At 35.9% G+C, this 19,888-nt stretch overlaps 1 pseudogene; it reads left to right on the forward strand.

Moving 5' to 3' along the window:
• The first annotated feature begins 14,101 nt into the window (after window positions 1-14,101).
• On the forward strand, window positions 14,102-18,794 carry LOC127653115 (serotonin N-acetyltransferase-like; annotated as a pseudogene).
• The last annotated feature ends 1,094 nt before the right edge of the window (window positions 18,795-19,888 follow it).

Genomic DNA, 19,888 nt, shown 5'->3' on the forward strand with positions numbered 1-19,888 from the left:
TCTATAAATAGAGATGATTTAGTACTGTGGCTACTCTCACTAGAAGGGGCCCTCCAGCTAAGATGACTTAAAGGGCACACCGCAGAATGCTCAATGAGTTAAAAATAAAAAAAGAACCATAGAGTGACAGATAAAGACTTTAAATAATCACTGAAACTAGTTAACATCTCTGTTCATGAGTCTAGTACAGGGTTTCCATGGGTCCTTTAAAAAAATAAATAAAATGTAAATGTAAAATTTAAGGCCATTAACAATCTTAAATAAATTACAAGAAGTCTGAAATTTCGTATGCTGAGGTTTAAAATTTTGGGGCGTGAATAGCAGAATCTGAGTCAAAATCATCTCTCTCTCTCTCATGCATCCGTCATTTAGCAGCTGACGCTTGAGTTTAGTGTGAGCACGTGCAGGGAAGCGCATTTTAACTGAATTTACGATGTTACACATCAGGGGCGAAGTGGGGCACTAAAATCCACCGGGAAAATTCTTAAAACACCGGCCCAACGCAACACCAACCCCCCATATATCAATAACACAAACAAAATGTATGTCAATTTAAAATACTAAATCTATTTTTTTTATCTGGATGAAGACCCAGATTATGCTATGTTTCTTGAATTCCTCCATCTGTTCTAACGCCAGCCAAGTCTAAGAATTTGGGAAGGATTTAACGGAAATATGAAACCTGATCACTAGACGGCACTAGACAAATGCACATTATTGACAAAAGTGTAGGTTTAAAGCTTTTATGGGTTTTCTATTAATAAACAGATGCTGAAATGTAACATCATATAGACATTGTCAATACAGGCCTAAACAGGCCATTCAACTGCTATACATATCAATCTATACATTCATAATTTCCAGCCTTAAATATTAACATATTTTTTTGTATAAATCAAAGTAATAGCATTGTATACACATCGAAAGGAACTAAGGATAGCGCTAATGCAATACAACAAGCCAATCAACCACTGGAAAACCAGGCACTTTCAATACATTTGTAAGGAACTATAGATATTTAAGTGCAGTATATAGAAAAGGAAGTGTAGACAATGCCAACCTAATAACACAGGTAATTAAATAAATGGAAAATCAGGCACTTTGAATAAGGTTTGTAGAGAACTATTACAGTATATACATAGTTCCAAAGAGTTCCACAAACCATTTATCAGGGATTTTGAGTAGCCTGGGTTTATAGTGAACTATAGACCTCTGATTATATACAGAGATAATTGTCATTCTCTTAGGGGCACAGAGAGCAGTGTCTTTACCTCAGGGGCACAGAGGAAGTGTCCTTCTCAGCTGGTCCATCCTCTCTACTCTCCACATCCTCATCTGTTTCTGTTTCTATTCTGGACCCTGAGGCTTCACTATCCCTTGCATTGACCGACAAAGCATCTTCCTCTATGTCTGGTTAAGATGACGTAAAACAAAAAGGTAACACTTTACTTACAGGGGTGTGCATAAGACTAACATGACACCTTCATAATCCTGACATGACACATGGCATGAATATGAAGAAGGTTTGATGTATGTTTATGACAACTGTCATTAAGTGTCATTCGCTCAATTATGACATTGTTTGAGGTGTCTTTATGACAACTTGACAAACCAAAACATCAAAAACCTGTCATTGTCTTGGTAATGACAACTTGACAATACCAAGACAACATAAATTGTCTCGTATACTTTTCTTGACCTCAACTACAGTGGTACAAATTGAATTTGTCATTAAAAGTATTAACACTTAATGAATTTTTAATGACAAATTCAATTTGTACCACTGTAGTTGAGGTCAAGAAAAATATTCATGACAGTTATAATGGCCTCATGACAGCCAATGTCAAAACCAATCACATGACAGTTTAATGTAATGTTAACTCATAAAGCTAAGTGTTTTTTAAGTTTGATAATTAATCTGCTATGTCATGTTTATGACATTTATGACAATTTATGTTGTCTTGGTAATGTCAAGTTGTCATAACAAAGACATCTCAAACTTTGTCACATTTGCATTAAAAATGTCATAATTGAGCGAATGACACTTAATGACAGTTGTCATAAACATGCATAAAACCTCCTTCATATGCACGACAGGTGTCATGTCAGTCTTATGCACACCCCTTCAAGTAAAGTGTTACCAATGAGTTGCATATGAATAATCCACACTTATGTTACACTAAGACAGCATGTCTTTCCAATATAATGTCTCATTCTCCATATGTTGCAATCATTACATTTCCCTATAATATTTCACTACTGAACTTCTGCATTTTGTTTAGTCTTTACACTGCATTCTATCCTCTGTTGTACCTATAACATTGTGCAATATGTGCACACCTGTACTTGTAGTCGTGACTTCTCCTAGCATTGTCTGATCATCAGCATCATTGCTGGGCTGAGTCTGACTGAATTCTGAGACTGTGTGGAAAAAACAGAACAGGCACACATACAAATTAAACTTTTTACAGCATAACGATAATTGCATTTTCCCCTGATAGTATATAGGCTTCGTGTTAGGGGGTATACAATGCACCCCCACCTCCCAACCAAACCAACTTTCTGTTTTAAAGGTCTGGCTATGCTGCACTCACTGCACATGAATTTCAATGTTAACATTGAACATTTTTGAATGCACTATCTGTGTGAAGAAAATGAATGTGTTTCAATCTTCCAATACACTGTTAATGCATTATAATATTTTCCATCCAGGACAGAGAAAGATCAGATAGGACATGTCCAGGGATACATGCATGTCAATTGATGTTGACACATCTAGATGTGATATAAAAATGATCAAGACCTATTTATCTTCCCCCACATCATGCACAATAGAGTCCTCTATTTTACAAAGGCAAATCTGGTGAACAATTTTGGCAATTTCAATTTAAGGGAAAGCTAATTACACCACCTATGTGTAATTAGCTTTCCCTTAAATTGAAATTGCCAAAATTTCCACTAAACCCACTCGCATGTCCTTTAGATGTGATTAAACATGCATTGCCAAAATCGAGTCAAGCTAGAATAAAATACAACTCATTAGATTGTAAATTCGATGTTGACCTCATTCTATAGTGCATTGGTGTTGTAGAGGATTTTGTACTGTTAGGTTCTGATTGACTAATGGATGAGTAAACCCCCCTGGGTGCCTGTCTGAGCACAAATGATGAGGAGACAGATGTTCAACTTAATCACTGTGTATTGATGGTAGATGAATGGACCACAGATGTAAATTCAGTGATGTACATAAGGATATGGTTTTGTAGTCTGAAAACAAGAAATACAATAAAGGCAATGAATAAACTGAATATATACACAATAACAGGAATTCATCATTACATAAGGAAACCAAAATATTCTTAATTCACTTGAGTGACATTTCTGTACCAAATATACAGTCTAATAAACAGAAACAAGGGATTTTACTGGATAACATAAGCGATTAGTGGGTGTTAATAACATACAATTGCCATGTATGAATAACATCATAACTAACATGAAAAGCATTCCAACAAACATGACTCTAGTCACTTGTTCGGGGTGATAACAGTTTAACAAATTAACATTGTATCATCAAGACATCATGAATAACCAGTAACAATGATTTGCATATTAATAAAGAATGAATCATCACACTTTAAACATTATTAGCTATCTATTGAACACAGAACGATCGCTTCAGGGCATGTACATATGACACGGAATCATATAACACTGTTCAGATTACTGTTACCACAAATATGTTATAAAGACTTACTTTGAGGTCAATTACTAACATCTGGATGTTACATCTGCATCAGTCATCACGAACAAACAGGAATAAACATATTTTCTGATAACAGATCACACAAACACAGCCGATAGCAGCAGCTCAACTAACTATAATGCTCACTGCGGGACTGTTACCATGGCTACGGTTTCAGAATAAAAGTCCATATCAAAGGAGCCTTTATAACAATTGGCATTTGCCTAACACTAACGTCAATGATTTAGAGGCCCGCTAACTGTTTTTCTGTAAATTCACCTGCAGCACTTGTTGACGCCTGATTTCGGCGGAATAAATCCGTAATTTTTGAGCACTTTGATGCATCCTCCTCCAGCATCCGCTTCTTCTTCTTTCTGGCCTTTTCGGCCCCTCCTTTCTCCTTTGTCTTCTTGCCTTCCATGGGTAACTTTAAAACAGCAATCAACCACGCTAATCCTGACTGTCAAAAAATTTACTTCACCTCTAACTTGCTCGCTTTCTCTCTGATTGGCGCGTTCCATTATCTTTGGGTCATGCCATATTGCCATTAGACAAGGGGGCGCTCATTTATCTCCCTATATTTCTGTAAATAGACTTGACCTGCAATCGGTTCATTGGATAAGCGCATTCCCCATTCCCAGGAGGCTTTTTTTCCATTCTACGTTAATTTAAGAAGAAACAAACAAAATATATTGTCATTTTTTATTTTATTTGTGACCATCTGTAACGGCGCCCTCCCGCTCCGTCCACGTATGTCTCACGGCCGTTTGGATAATCTGTGGGCCGGGTCGCGCATATTCCCCTGTTACACATTTATAAACCCGTTAATCAGACACGCAAATGGCGTTATTCTGCGTCTCTGTAAGCGAGCGATGTACTAACAATTTCGCCCCTGCTTATAATCGACAAAGCTGTTAACATTACAATTTGTAAGCGCACGAGGTTGGAGCGTCTTTTGACGCCTTTCAAATCTTGGTGCTTCCTTATTTGACAGTAATTGTAAAGCCAACAGAACTACTCAGCTGCAGAGTTACACCTGTTATATCTGTCATCTCCACCTCTCTTGAGCTCCATCTGATACAGGTATTTTCTCTGCCATCTGAATCAGTCAATTGTTTTTTTTAAATAATATACAAAACAATAATAATATAATTATATAAAATTATAATATTAATAATATACATAATATGAAAATATATAATCTATATTTAATATTTAGTATATAATCTGTTTTCATTATACATCATAACTAATTACGCAGCACAGTTCTCTTTCATAATTTAATCTGTTAACATTTTCAATACATCTTGTCAACTTTAAATGGCCATTTTTAAGGCAAACTGCTGACTTTTTGTTTGAGATATTTCACTTAAAATGTTAAATTGTCATTTTATTTGTTGTGTTGCAAACCTATATGACTTTGTTATTTCAGTGGATATCAAAAGGAGATATTAGGGAGTTTCAGTCACCATTCACTTACATTGAATGAAAAAACAAGATGCAGTGACAGTGAATGGTGACTGAGACTAAACGTTTTGCTTTACATTTCTTTGAAAAAATCATTCAGACTTAAGGGTGAGCAGTGATGACAGAACTTTCCTTTTTAAATGAACTGCCCTTTAACTGTTGAAGTATTTGTTAAAGGTATCTGCCAAGAAAAATATATAAATGTTATTCAGCACATGCTAGACCACAGCAACATATTACATTTTTGACGAGAATGAAAACAAGGCTGCGCGGGATAGACATACAGTCTGTTCAATGAGATGTACTGCAGTTTAAAATGTTTTTGGATCATTCTGTGTACAAAACATTGGAAAACGATATTTTCAAGGACACTCAGTAGACAAAAAAACTCCAGGCAACAAGAGTTGTACAAAATCAGATGGGATATTGGAGCTTTTTACAGATTTATACCGTGCATGCCATTGAAGAAATGGTATGTCTATCCCTCACAGTCTTGTTTACATTCACATTAATAATCAAACATGGCACTGCTGTGAATAAGGTCTATAGACCAATCCTCTTACTTACAAAATAAATAAATAAATAAATAAAATAAAGGTCAGCGCATGCGCAGTAAGTGGTGCCAGAAAGCCCCGCTGGTAGTTGTTAGATTTTACAGATTAGATGATTCAACGAAAGTATGACAGAAAACTATCATAAACATATACATGTTCTTAGCGATACAATTACTATAATGAAATGAGTTAATATCAAACATGTAAACATGTTCGCTATAAATTGTTGCTGCAAAGTTGTGAGTCAAAATGATCTCCTCAGTCCAGTCAGCTCTGTTGATGATCTGGAAGCCACAGCAGTCAACTAGAGCTCTCGGAATTATGTTTCAACCACGTAATCTGATAAAAATGGACTGTTTACACATGGTTTTTGCCACCACTTCCGTGTTTGACATAAGCGGTGACGTTGTCAAAGCACTGGTCTAATGCGTCACATCTTGCTGGGAAGCAAGTGACTAAAGAGAAGGGTCATTATATAGGCTACATACTTTAGGCTACATGCATTCATAATGACTTCATCTAGAGTTTTAATTTTGTATTAACTTACTTAAAAAAGATAACACATAAATGCACAATAAGCTATAGAAACCATGTCCAGAGACATCCAAGTAGTCTCAGTGGTTTTGTATTTACCAGCTAATGAATTATTTAATGTATTTATTATTATTATTGCGAAAGTGGTCTTAAATTTTTCTTTCATTAGGCCTTAAAAAGTCTTAAATTTCATTCCTTCGTACCTGCAGAAACCCTGCAGTATATGAAAAACATTAAACAGGCATGAAGCCACTGCTTAACAATAAAAACATTGCTGCAAGCCTGAAGGTTGCCAAAGACCACTATGAAGCTCCACAATGCTGCTTGGAAAATGTTTTCTGGACTGATGAAACTAAGGTTGAATTGTTTTGAAAGAACGCACAACATTACTTAAGGCATAAAAGGTCATTGCATGCCAACATGAAAACATCATCCCAACAGTGGAGGGAGATATTAATACTGAAGATATTGTTGACTTTTGCATGACAAATTGACAGTTGATCCTCATTTGTAAGTTGCCTTGGATAAAACCATTTGCTAAATGACTAAATGTAAGTACGGTGGAGACTGCTTGCCATCGTCGAGGGAAAAATGTATTTCCAAATGTATTAAGATATCCTACAGGATAATGTCAGGGTGGCTGTGTGCAGCTGTAGCTCAGTAGAAGTTGGGTGATGCAGCAGCTGTGATCATGAGAAAACAACCTTTGTTATGTATAGATTGTTATGTATATATAGATTGTTATGTATAGATTGCAAGAAAATTAGTCATAATCATGAGAAAACAACACAAATAAAAATTGATAATCCAGGGTCAAAACAGGCTTCCATAGATGGGTACATATACTTTGGTGCAACTTTAAATAATTTTTACTGTCACTAAAATGCACTTCAGTGCAACTAAGTATGTAATTCTGAAATAATAAATATGAGGTCATAAAAGCTGCATGTATACCAATTACAGAAATGTGTGGCCTCAACTGAATGAACAAATAAAATAAATCTGCCAGCTGGAGGAATCAGTTATTCCCTGGAATCCACAATAACAAGGGTTGTGCCTTGTTGGCAAAACATACCCGTTCCTGCCAACCCACTGCCCTCCCACCTTTTTACGTACATATTGACACGCCCATTTCTTGACCCTTTTTTTTTAATCTGAGGTTTGAATTAGGGGGGGTTTCATGACACTAACAATAGCTTAATTCACTTGCAGTCTACTTTATGTGTGTATTCCATAGATAAACTGTTACAAGATAATAATTAGTAGTTCATGTTACAGAATACATAGGCATTGAACAGTAGCAGCATTAAGTTTCGTACTACGCTGCCTACCTTTCAAGCTTGTTAAACTTTGAACCATGAATTTGTATTGCAAATGCTATCCCAGATGTGCATGACTTACTTTCTTCTGCTGAACACAAACAAAGATTTTTGGAAGAATATTTCAGCTCTGTTGGTCAATACAATGCAAGTGAATCCTCCCTGCCCAGTAGATGACGATATGCACAAAGAATGCGAATCAAAAAACAAAAGAAGGAATGTGAAAGTGAAAGTGGAGATTGATAGTTTATTTGATAGTATTTAAACACTGGAGTTGTATGGATTACTGTTATGCTGCCTTTATGTCCTTTTTGGAGCTTCAAAATTTTGGTCACCATTCAACATGCAAATCTTTGTTTGTGTTCAGCAGAAGAAAGAAAGTCCTACACGTCTGGAGCAGCATGAGAGAGAGAGTAAATGATGAGAGAATTTTCATTTTTGGGTGAACTATCCCTTTAATCCCGCTCTGTGCTTGTTCAACATTTCTGTGTAAAGATTAACAATTGAAAGCAGTGTTTGGAATCCTAAAAAAAAAAAAGAGTCTGCCTGCAAACAAAGTTCTTTTGGAGATATTCATTCAATTAATGTCAAAACGATTTAAAATCAAAACACCCTCTGTGAGGGAAAACAAATTGTGCTTACCATTAATTCATCTATTCATTTGTATGGCAAAAATTTAGTGAAATATCCAACAGATTCATCTATTTTCTGAAAGAAAACACTGAATCTGTTGTGTTTCATTATAATTATCATTATGTTTTGCACTTGGGATGTTTATAGCCATATCCATTGGACATTTCTCCTCATTTTACCCCATACAAATGAAAAGGCACATTACTTTGGTCATTTGTTTTCTCCCACAGCATTCACGTGTTTCAAACTTCTCCATTTTAATTTTTTTTTTTTTTCATTGTTCCTCCAAATATGTTGCTTTCTTTATTTTTTTTCAGTTATATATTTAGTTGGTTCTCTATGTGTAAAGGGAGGTTTATAATAGACGGCACTAAATCTAAAATAAAATTATTTATACACATTTAAATTTTCTTCTCTTTTTATTCAAACAGTGTGTGGTAAGTCAAATGGTTTCTTTTTGTTCATTTCAAAACTGGGTTGCGTGTCTCCTGAGTTTTACATAATGTAGGCTAATAATGAAACAGCACCACTGGTTTCACTATTACAGGATGTAAAATCAGGAGATTTTAAGGTAAATTGAGATACGTTTTTAAACGGTTTTCTGCCCATATATGTTGTTATACACAGGGTCCTAAGCACAATAGACAGTTTATACAAAAGCACAAAAATTCAGATTCATTAAAAAAAATCTCAGTAGTTTTAGGTTTTATTAAGTATGTAGGCCTAGTGTATGAAGTTGTTTTCTAATAAAACAACGAATACAATTGTGAAAGTGGTGTGCACTCTAGTGGTGAAACTAGAGAATTACTTTCCCAATATGGCGAGCGTTGAATTAAATTAGCAACACTCAAAAGCTAAATACAGAAACCACAGACTACTCATATCATAATATTTGACCCAGTCTGGATATGAGAAACGAGCTTTGTATTATACTTACTAACTAGAGTTAGACTATGAACAGAGCGAAAAAGATGAACAAATATCACACTTATTTCCAACTATTTTCAAAATTCGTCATTGTTCTTCATGTCTATTCTCTGACTATATGTGCAGCAGGATGGTTAAAACATGACATCTAACAACAAACACCTGCTGATTGGTAACCTCCAAAAAACGTTGGGTTATTTATTTTACCCAATAGCTGGGTTAAACATATTGGGTCGTGCTGTTGGGTTATTCCTAAAGTTTATTGGATTGTTTCTATATTTGGGTTAAAACTGGTCTCGCGAGGACATATTAAATTTCAACGGTCGACCAACAGAAGATACAGAGGTGAGTTAATAATATCACGTTATATGAACGCTTTTCGTTTTCTTTATCAACACACTGATTAGTAGCTGATTAATTAAATAATTTCCCCTTAATTTTGGGTCTGCTGTATTCCCTGCTGAAAAATCCTGCTTAAACCAGCAAGATGGTTTTGGCTGGTCTCCCAGCCTGGTCATAGCTGGTTTATCAGGCTGGTTTTAGAGGGGTTTTGAACACTTTTTTTTAGCTGGTCAGGCTGGTCTTAGCTGGTCAGTGTGTGTTTTAGCTGGTCTTAGTTTGTCAGGCTGGTCTTAGCTGGTCAGGCTGGTCTTAGCTGGTCAGTGTTGGTTTTAGCTGGTCTTAGTTGGTCAGGCTGGTCTTAGCTGGTCAGGCTGGTTTTAGCTGGTCAGTGTTGGTTTTAGCTGGTCTTAGTTGGTCAGGCTGGTCTTAGCTGGTCAGTGTTGGTTTAAGCTGGTCTTAGTTGGTCAGGCTGGTCTTAGCTGGTCAGGCTGGTTTTAGCTGGTCAGTGTTGGCTTTAGCTGGTCTTAGTTGGTCAGGCTGGTCTTAGCTGGTCAGGCTGGTCTTAGTTGGTCAGGCTGGTTTTAGCTGGTCAGGCTGGTCTTAGCTGGTCAGTGTTGGTTTTAGCTGGTCTTAGTTAGCTGGGAGACCAGCTAAAACCAGCTAAGCCAGGCTGGGAGACCAGCTAAAACCAGCTAAGCCAGGTTGGGAGACCAGCTTGACCAGCTAAGCCAGGCTGGGAGACCAGCTAAAACCAGCTAAACCTGGCTGGGAGACCAGCTGACCAACAACTTGTCCAGGCTGGGAGACCAGCTTGACCAGCTAAGCCAGGCTGGAGACCAGCTAAAACCAGCTAAGCCAGGCTGGGAAACCAACTAAAACCAGCTACTTCCAGCTTAAACCAGCTAAGACCAGCCAACCAGCTTAGGCTGGTTTTAGCTGGATTTTTCAGCAGGGTTGCTGCTCACTTGGCTACCGACATAACACTTGCTGTAAAGCTAGCCTATTTTAAACTATTTTTAAAATAACCCAACAATGGGTCGGTGCTATATCAACCCACCATTGGGCTATGTGTTGGGTCATTTTTAACCCAACTGATTTTAGTGAGTAGGGTCCCATTTCTATCTGGAAACAGGTAAGTCATCTTCTGAGCACACAGCCTTATGGTCATTGCCTGAGCAGTGTTAGTAATAGTAGTTGTAATAATAGTAATAATAATCTACATTATAAATAGATTTGACTATTTACTTTAAGGGCTAGTTGTCACATTTTACTTCAATTAAGGTTTCTCAGGGTAGGTTCATTTTGAAACTCAATTTCTGTATCAACACATGCTGATTTAATAGCGGGCATATTGTCACACTATATGGGGTAGGTTGTAACAGTGGAACCTGCCATTTAGCCTATAGGCTTTTTGGCCAAAAGTAAAAGGTTATGAAACAAAACAATTCAAAAAGCAGCGAAAATGATGCCAAACCACTGTTTTGGCCAACAAATATTGTAATTGATAAATTGTGTAAATATATAACATTTAAAACATGTGACAACTTGATGAATTTGTGAAATTTATGAAAAAATACCAGTATCCCAATAAGACAGTTCTACCTTTGAGTGAAAATCTTCCTTTATTATATAGTTGACCCAGCATGGTTTTATTGTGTTCCATTGTTTATCCACAGCACTTACACAGATATGATGATATTGGAATATTATTTTGGAATATAAAATCCACAAAAGTATTCTAATTTAAGAGGGTATTTGAAACCATCATACACAACTACTGCTAGAGAAATGAACACTTGTGTAGTTGTACTTTTGACTAAAATCTATTGAGATATAGCCCTTGAGACAACTTCCCCATGTGACAACAAGCCCTGATCTCCCCTTAAAATAGTTCAGATGTAACTTGACTCAGTGCACCTGAGGTAACTAACTGTCACACAGTAGCTGAGGAGATTATTCAAACTACTTGGAGGGACTGTTGAAGATTAAGACATCTTAAATGAAATAAACTCCTCCTATGTTGTCAGCTGAGACCCAACATTACGACAGGGCTTTCTCTCGTAGAGCCTGACTGACACATCAAGGATTGAAGTGCTGGACTCATTAGGGTTCAGACAATGATGGAAGATGTACAATACCTGACAAACAACAAAGGCAAACATGAGGGTTTAAATACACAAGACATGGGTAACAAAGGCCAATGAACAAGCAGAACTCTAAAACAAGATAACAAGACAATTAACTAAAACCAATGACAAACTAGAACTGAATCAAAGTAATCAAACAATGAACCAATGAAAACCAGAAACATAAACATGGAGGGAAAACAGGACATATGAACACAACTGGGGAACAAGAACTTTAACAAGAAATTTCAAAATAAAAGTACACAAACAAAAGTCAACTAAGAATATATCACTATATATATATATATATATATATATATATATATATATATATATATATATATATATATATATATATATATATATGAGATGTGTATAATTGTTTTTTTTTTCAAATAATTTAAAACTATTTTTAAAAGTTTGGAACAGATTTTGCTCATATGGAAAGAAATTGGTTCACCAAAGTGGCATTCAACTGTTCACAATGTATAGTCGGGACATTAATAACATGAAAAATTATTATTTCAATGAAAACATTTTTTTTTTCAGGACTTCAAGAGTTCTCAAAAAAATCCTCCACGTGCAGCAATGACAGCTTTACAGATCCTTGACATTCTAGCTGTCAGATACTCAGGTGACATTTCACCCCACACTTCTTGTAGAACTTGCCATAGATGTGACTGTCTGTCTTGTTGGGCACTTCTCACGCACATTACAGTCTAGCTGTCCCACAAAATGTCAATGGGGTTAAGATCCATAACACTCTTTTCCAATTATCTGTTGTCCAATGTCTGTGTTTCTTTGCCCACTCTAATCTTTTCTATTTGTTTTTCTGTTTCAAAAGTGTCTTTTTCTTTGCAATTCTTCCCATAAGTCCTGCACACCTGAGTCTTCTCTTCACTGTTGTACATGAAACTGGTGTTGAGCAGGTAGAATTCAATGAAGCTGTCAGCTGAGGACATGTGATGCATCTATTTCTCAAACTAGAGACTGATGTACTTATCCTCTTGTTTATTGTATGAATCTTCAGTTTTTTGCCAATTTCAAGCATTGTATAGCCTTCGTTCCTCAAATCAATGTTTGACTGACATGTTTTTAGAGAAAGCTGTTTCTTTTTTGTTGTTGCCATTTTTTACCAATTTGACATGCCAGTCTATATGTAAGGAATAATTGACTCCGCTTCGCGTCGTGACTGCATTACCACCCCGGGTGTGCATTATTTTTCTAATAATTCAACGGCCCGGAGTCAATTATTCCGCTTATACTACAGTTACCACACCTCGAAACATTGTTCAGATGATGTGATTCTAGACGTTTGTCAAGTTTTTGTCATTAAAACGCTCTTGTATGTAGGACTAATTTCTTACGCATCTAATCCCATGCCTCCGTTGCTAATTCCAAAACGTCATTTTGGAGTTAGTAACGGAGGTTTGAGCCACTGACAGCAGACTAATGCAGTTATTAGTGTAGTTATTAGAGAGACAGAGGTTGCAATAATGAGACAGAAAATCATGTGCGTCATATTATTTAATTTATTTATTAATTCATACGTTATAATTCATTCGTTAATTCGAACGAATTTATTTATTAAAATTAAACTGCACGTTAAACACATTGACAGCCCAAGCTGTTGGTTTTTTTGGTGTTTTCTTCATGTTTTTCAGCCCTCGAGTCGGTCTAGCTGTTCTTCAGCTGATTGTTTTGTGTCTTTTGTTGTTGCCGGCTGCTTTTGATGTCCTCTTCCGTTTATTTGTTTTTTCATCTGCTATCCAATACTGCGGTCGCCCAGTTGTTAAAATGTTTATGTTCACCATAAATATTAAAATGTACTTCGGAAAATCAAAATAGTCTGTCATTTTTTTCCTCTTGAAGTTGAAGTGGATTTGTCGCTGTCACTTCTTGTTATGAATTGTATCCTATTTTCCGTTATTACAGTTGACTACGCCAAGTGATATGGAACTGTAATGCGGTCAAGACCTGCCTGGAACTACTTTAGCCGTGCGTTTCCCTGAAAATAATTGCACACCTTAGAACGTTCTCAACCAATCAGAATCAAGCATTCAACAACCCTGTAGTATAAATATATATATATATATATAAATATACACACTAAAAAGTTTTGAAACACATCCATTCTTTATTATAAATCTCTTATGTTTTAGAATAATAGTAAAGTCATCAAAACTATGGAATAACATAAATGGAACTATGGGAATTATGTTGTGACTAAACAAAATCCAAAATAAACAAAAACTCTGTTATATTTTAGCATCTTCAAAGTAGTCACCCTTTGCCTAGAATTTGCAGACATGAACTCTTGATATTTTCTCAACCAACTTTGGTTTTTTAAGATGTGCCTAAGCCTCCGTTACTGATTAGAAAACCAAACTTTAGTGGTAACAACAGTTTCTGACAAGTTACTGGAGAAACGAGGATTTGTTAGTGTATGAGAGAGAGAGAGAGAGAGAGAGAGAGAGAGTGAGTGAGCATGTGATAACCTGTGTCATTTAGTTTAACTCTATTCCTCAGCAGTAGTGTGATGGTAATTCACTCTGATTGTTGAGTGATGCTGCCATACATGCAATCAGAGTTTAAGTTTCACTAAAGTTCAATATTTTATTATTGACACCAATTTTATTATTTATGTTTACTGGGGAACTTTTATTGTGACACCGACACAGAAAGCATTCATTCTTTCAACATGTTTAAAGTTTACGTCTTCTCCTAACTTGTCAGGTATAAAGTAGGCACCCTGATTGTGTTTGATTACTCCATCTTTTGTGACTCTCAGCTGTGATCGGCAGTAATCCTGGAGCTGCTATTTCTCAGCTATAGTGTAGTAGTAATCCGAACAATCATGGAGTGAGAAACATTTCCTGATGACTTCACAGTTTGCCAACGTCAGCAGTACTTGCTCATAGTACACACAAGACTGTCTTTTCTCACCAACTGCTGGCTCAAATCTTTAATGTCATGGGGATGAATGAAAATTCAGTATTTTAGCGTCTCTTACACATCTGCACTTCTCTTACACGTTTGGAACGCAACTAACACAAGCGGAGTGATACAATCAGTGAAGCATCCCAGTGCTGATGGTCCGAGCTATCAGCACTCTTAGAACACCTCTTGTCCAATCAGATTCGAGGACCAGAACTAACTGTTGTGTGTGTGTGTGTGTGTGTGTGTGTGTGTGTGTGTATATATATACACACAATATAACATAAAATGTGGATTGTAAATTAATAAATTAAATGGCCAAATGATTTTTAAACTGCTACGTGAGATAAATATTGCTTATGTTGTAGGTATAGTTATCAGGTATAGTTATCATGCCTGCCTGATATATCAGTCTATCACTAGTTCTCAAATCCTTATTCTCTTGTTATGCTCTGGCTGGCTGAATTTGAAAACACCAAATATGTAATAGAGCTACTGGGGCTGGCGTCAACATCACAAAGCTTGCTTTGGCTGTACAAAGAGTTTCTAGGTAAGCATTTTGAGTGGGCTGTTCAGCTGCGGTCTGAGTAGGCTATTAGCACACAGAGTTTAAGGGAATTGTAACAGCTTCATCCAGCATGTTCGTCCACCCTCCCTAAAGACAGGACACTTTAGGAGATCAGGGGGAGGGTCTGGCAAAGAGAGGGGAAGAGAGGGGAGGGTTAAAGAAGAGGAGAGGTGACTGTGTCAAGGTAGAAGGATACGATTTTGCAAACAGCAGTAAAGAGGCTGTGTTAGATGCAAAAAGTATTGTGAGAAGTATTGTCATCCAGAGCCAGTTGTAAAGTGTGATGGCTCCGCAAGACATCAGCTCACCCTTCCTAAAGCCTTTCTTTCTGAAGACACCACTAAGCGTTGCCAGCATTCGACGCCAGCGACGACACACGTTACCTGCCAGCGAGTTCCGTAATCTCACGCCGGAGGACGCCATCAGTGTATTTGAGATAGAAAGAGAAGGTAAGTGATTTCATGGACACGGAGGGTTTAAAAATGTATTAAGCTCATTGGTTTAACTTTGCGCAACATATCGATGCTGTCCAGATGTGTCACATGTTTTCATAATTTTTAATTTAGCTGTTATTACCTAGATTTCAAATTCTTAATTTTTTAAAAATTTTTATTTCAAATGTAGATTGACATTTAATGAGTGTATAAAGAAAGTTAAACGTTTGTGTCTTTTTTGTATATTTTGCACGGATCACTTTGATTTTGCACATTTGCACTTATGAACCAATAAAGAAGAACAGGTAACACCAATAAGGTTGTATTCATTAATATTAGCACAATGAACAATAATATTACAGCACTTTTGAATCTTGTTTAATGTTAATTTCAACATATACCAATAGATTTTTTACATTTAAAGTTGTTATAATTTGTTAATACAGTTTGAACTAACAATAACAATGACAACCTTGTTTTAAAGTGTTACCTAAGAACATTTTGGATATCTCTGCTTATAATCCCTTTTTTGTGGATAAATGGAAGTGGGTTACATTTTGTTTTATTTTAAATTAAACGTATTTAAGTCATTTGCAACCACGTTTCACATTATTGATTGACTCGGAATTAAATCTGTATTAGTATGATACTATAATAATAGTATCAATATCAAGCAACAGTTTTTGATTACGTTTATCATATTCAAATAATTTTGATTACTGGAAGTAATTGAAACCAGTTTAAAAAACACTCTTTAAGCTTTCTAATCACTTCCTAAATTCTTCATATCGAACACTAATAGAGTTAAGTCAAAGTGCTCATTTGATTGTGGTGAAACAGATAAACCCTCGCTGATCTCGCTGATAAACAAGATAATCCTTTGTTTATGTTGTTTAAAGGAGGGTTGACTCACCCCTGTATTTCTCCCATCTCTCTCTCTGCAGCTTTTGTCTCGGTTTCAGGAGTATGTCCACTCACCCTTGATGAGGTCCTCATTTTCCTGGGCCAGTGTCCTGAACTCTCTCTGGGTTGGTTTGAAGAGGGTCAGCTGGTGGCCTTTATTATTGGATCTGGCTGGGACAAAGAGAAACTTGAAAAGGTGAAAAATGATATTGCAACATTTAAAATACAGCATGTTAACATACACCTTATTTAAATTTGCTACCCACTAAGTTGTGGTAAATGCACACAATAGATAGCCAAGATATTTGAGTCTCAACCAACTCATATAGTTGGTTGAGAGTATGTACAGGGCAATCATTTGAAGAAGCTAAAATAAAAGATTACGTTGTATTTTTAAACATTTTTATTCACAATATAATGCCAATATTTCCATTTGTGTTATTGCATAGTTTTAATGTTGATTATATTATTTTAAATCTTTATATATGTCTTGTATATATTATTAACCCTTAATTGCATGGGTGTTTTGCCAAACATTATTTCATACTCATACCTGCACGTTTATCACAAATGGATGTACAAAGTGCCCAGATATTGTCACTTTTTCAAAACAGTTAGAAAATAATAGAATAGAATATATTCTGATATATGTATTTTTCATATATGAAAGAGATGATGCAACAAATATACAACAGGATTCATTAGTTCCAGACTGACATTTCTTAAGATGCAACTAGCAGTCAAGAACATATTGAGCTACACATAACACATAATCTACTCATAAGTATTTTCTCAGGCACATTTTGAGTCTCATGTGCAACATGAGATGTGCAACGTATATAATTTCAGTAGTACACTCAAATGACAAGAGTTGTATCATACGTTTCATGTGTTACACTTGCTATAGTTTAATTCCATGTTGCTTCTTTGTCAAATTACAATGTCAAATGTAAATCAAGTCATCATACTTTATGAATGTGAACACACATATGAAATATTTATAATTCAAAATTTCTCACAGAAAATCAATGTGATATAGTAGCTATTTGTATGAATATAGTACAAATTTGTCTTGTAATAAACAAAGAAATGTATATCTTGTGATAGTAAACTTAAATCGATATGAAATATGAAAAAAAAGACACTTTTACATACCTAGTGTCTTTAATGACCCGTTTCACTTTTAGTAATCAAGCAGTTATTTAATTTTTTGTTTTGTTACACTATTCAGAAGAGATTGTTTGAGGAATACAAAGAGGTGTGGGCATAACTTCAAAAAATGGATGAGGTACAGGGGCATGCATTAAACCCTCCATCCAAAGCAGATCACAGACAAATGTCTTGGGAGTTTATTAGTTTTTTTTTTTTAAAGTTGTACTAATATTCTAACCTTCTTTTGACCATCTCATCCAGGAGGCCTTGACTACACACATCCCTGACTCTCCAGCAGTACACATCCATGTGTTGTCTGTACATCGCCACTGTCGGCAGCAGGGCAAGGGCTCCATCCTGCTTTGGCGCTATCTGCAGTACCTGCGCTGTGTGCCGGGCCTGCGCAGGGCCCTGCTGGTCTGTGAGGAGTTCCTGGTGTCCTTCTACCAGAAAGCTGGCTTCAAGAAAAAGGTTCCTCCGCCATCACTGTGGGGGCGTTAACCTTCACAGAGATGGAGCATCAACTGGGAGGTCAAGCCTATGCACGACGGAACAGCGAATGTTAGATGCTTTAGGTTAAGGCACATCAGATCCTGATAAAGGATGTCATGCTTAGATTCTGGACTCACAGTCAAGGACTCAAAGCCCTACCACCATCTAAGCAAGGAACCAGAGACTTACCTATGCACTCATTTTAAAAGATCGAAGCACTAACACTCTGGCTATACAAAGGCTGGAAATATACCAGTGTTGGTTATTTACAGAATTTAGAACTGCATAATGACTTGTGTACTGCCCAAGATGTATTTCATGCTTTACTGGTTGAAAAACAGTAGTTGTTTATAATAGGAAGAAATGTATTATTTCCTTTTTACTTGTGGATGTAACCATACCAAAAAGTGAAACATCAAAAAATGAATTCTTCTGGCAAAAGTTATCCATGCAAATATTCAACCATTGAAAATGTGATCAGGATCTTATATAATTCCTATAAAAGTTGAGATATTGTCAAATTATTTGATTTTGTATTACTTTAACCCTTTGATACCCCTGGATAGTAGTGAAATGTTGAATAATGTTAGAATAAAATCATGTGACAATGTGTTTTGAAATGCAAACTATATGTAAACATAAATTAGAATATCCATTAAGTTTCTATATGGCATTAATCATATCATATATATCTAATCAATAAAAGCCAATTTAATGGCAAAGCTTTATTCTTTCAATGTGAATTTTATATGCACAGCAGTGAGAAGGCTTCATTTCTATGAGTTTTTGGATATAAGCACAGCTTTTTAAGCATATTTTCTCCATTAGGTACTATCCTAATAATTCTGTTACATTCAGGGCTCCCACACCATTTACATTTTTTATTTGTATCTAGTAGCACCTAAAAACAACAACAACAACAACAATCTTCTAGAGCAAATTATTTTCCTAAAAATGTATGGCAACATATGTGGACAGAAGGAGTAAGTAGAGAAATTTTAAATAATACCAAGCTATAGAAAGTCAGATTTTTAAATTAAATTTGTTATTATGTTTCCAGGAGTGTTGGTTATTCGTGTTTTTGAGACATTACAGACATTGAATCAGAATTAATTATGCTAATTCCTGATGTAAAGTAAATCTGCAGCCTGAAACTGAACTTTTGACCAGATTTTAGGAGTAAATGCACTTAGCTGCATAGAGAGCTGTAGAATGCTCCATTGCTCCCTTTTTAGTGAATGACTTAACCTCCAGTATGCTGATGTCTGCACTGGTCTCAGAACAGTTCTAAATGTACTTTATTTTCATCCCAACTCCACATAAATTACACATGAAGCCCTTGAAAGCAAACATTTGAAAGCAAACTCATTGATTATCAATGTGAAAAGCGAATAATGGATTTCTAAGGAAAAATGCTAAAGTACACATTAGTGGACATTGTGTTTAGCAGCATTGCATTTCACAATAAATTGCTTTCATTTAAAAAATTAAAACCATATTGGATGAAACTAGACACTCCAATCTTTCAACTCAAACAGGTTTCAGTGTAAAAAAATATTTCGATTTTTTACCAGATTAAGTTTTGTTGTTGTTTATCCCAAAAACAAACTCTGCTGTGGTCAGCGCCATGTTGTTTTGTCACATGACTCCATCCGTTGAATGTTTAACCCTTTATTGACAGCACAGAGTCTTCTCTACTGAGAATTAAAATTATGCGTTGTGTATAGTGAAGCCAAAATACAACATCCACACGTT

Source organism: Xyrauchen texanus, chromosome 12 (assembly GCF_025860055.1).
Source record: "Xyrauchen texanus isolate HMW12.3.18 chromosome 12, RBS_HiC_50CHRs, whole genome shotgun sequence".
In the NCBI taxonomy this organism is placed as follows: domain Eukaryota; kingdom Metazoa; phylum Chordata; class Actinopteri; order Cypriniformes; family Catostomidae; genus Xyrauchen; species Xyrauchen texanus.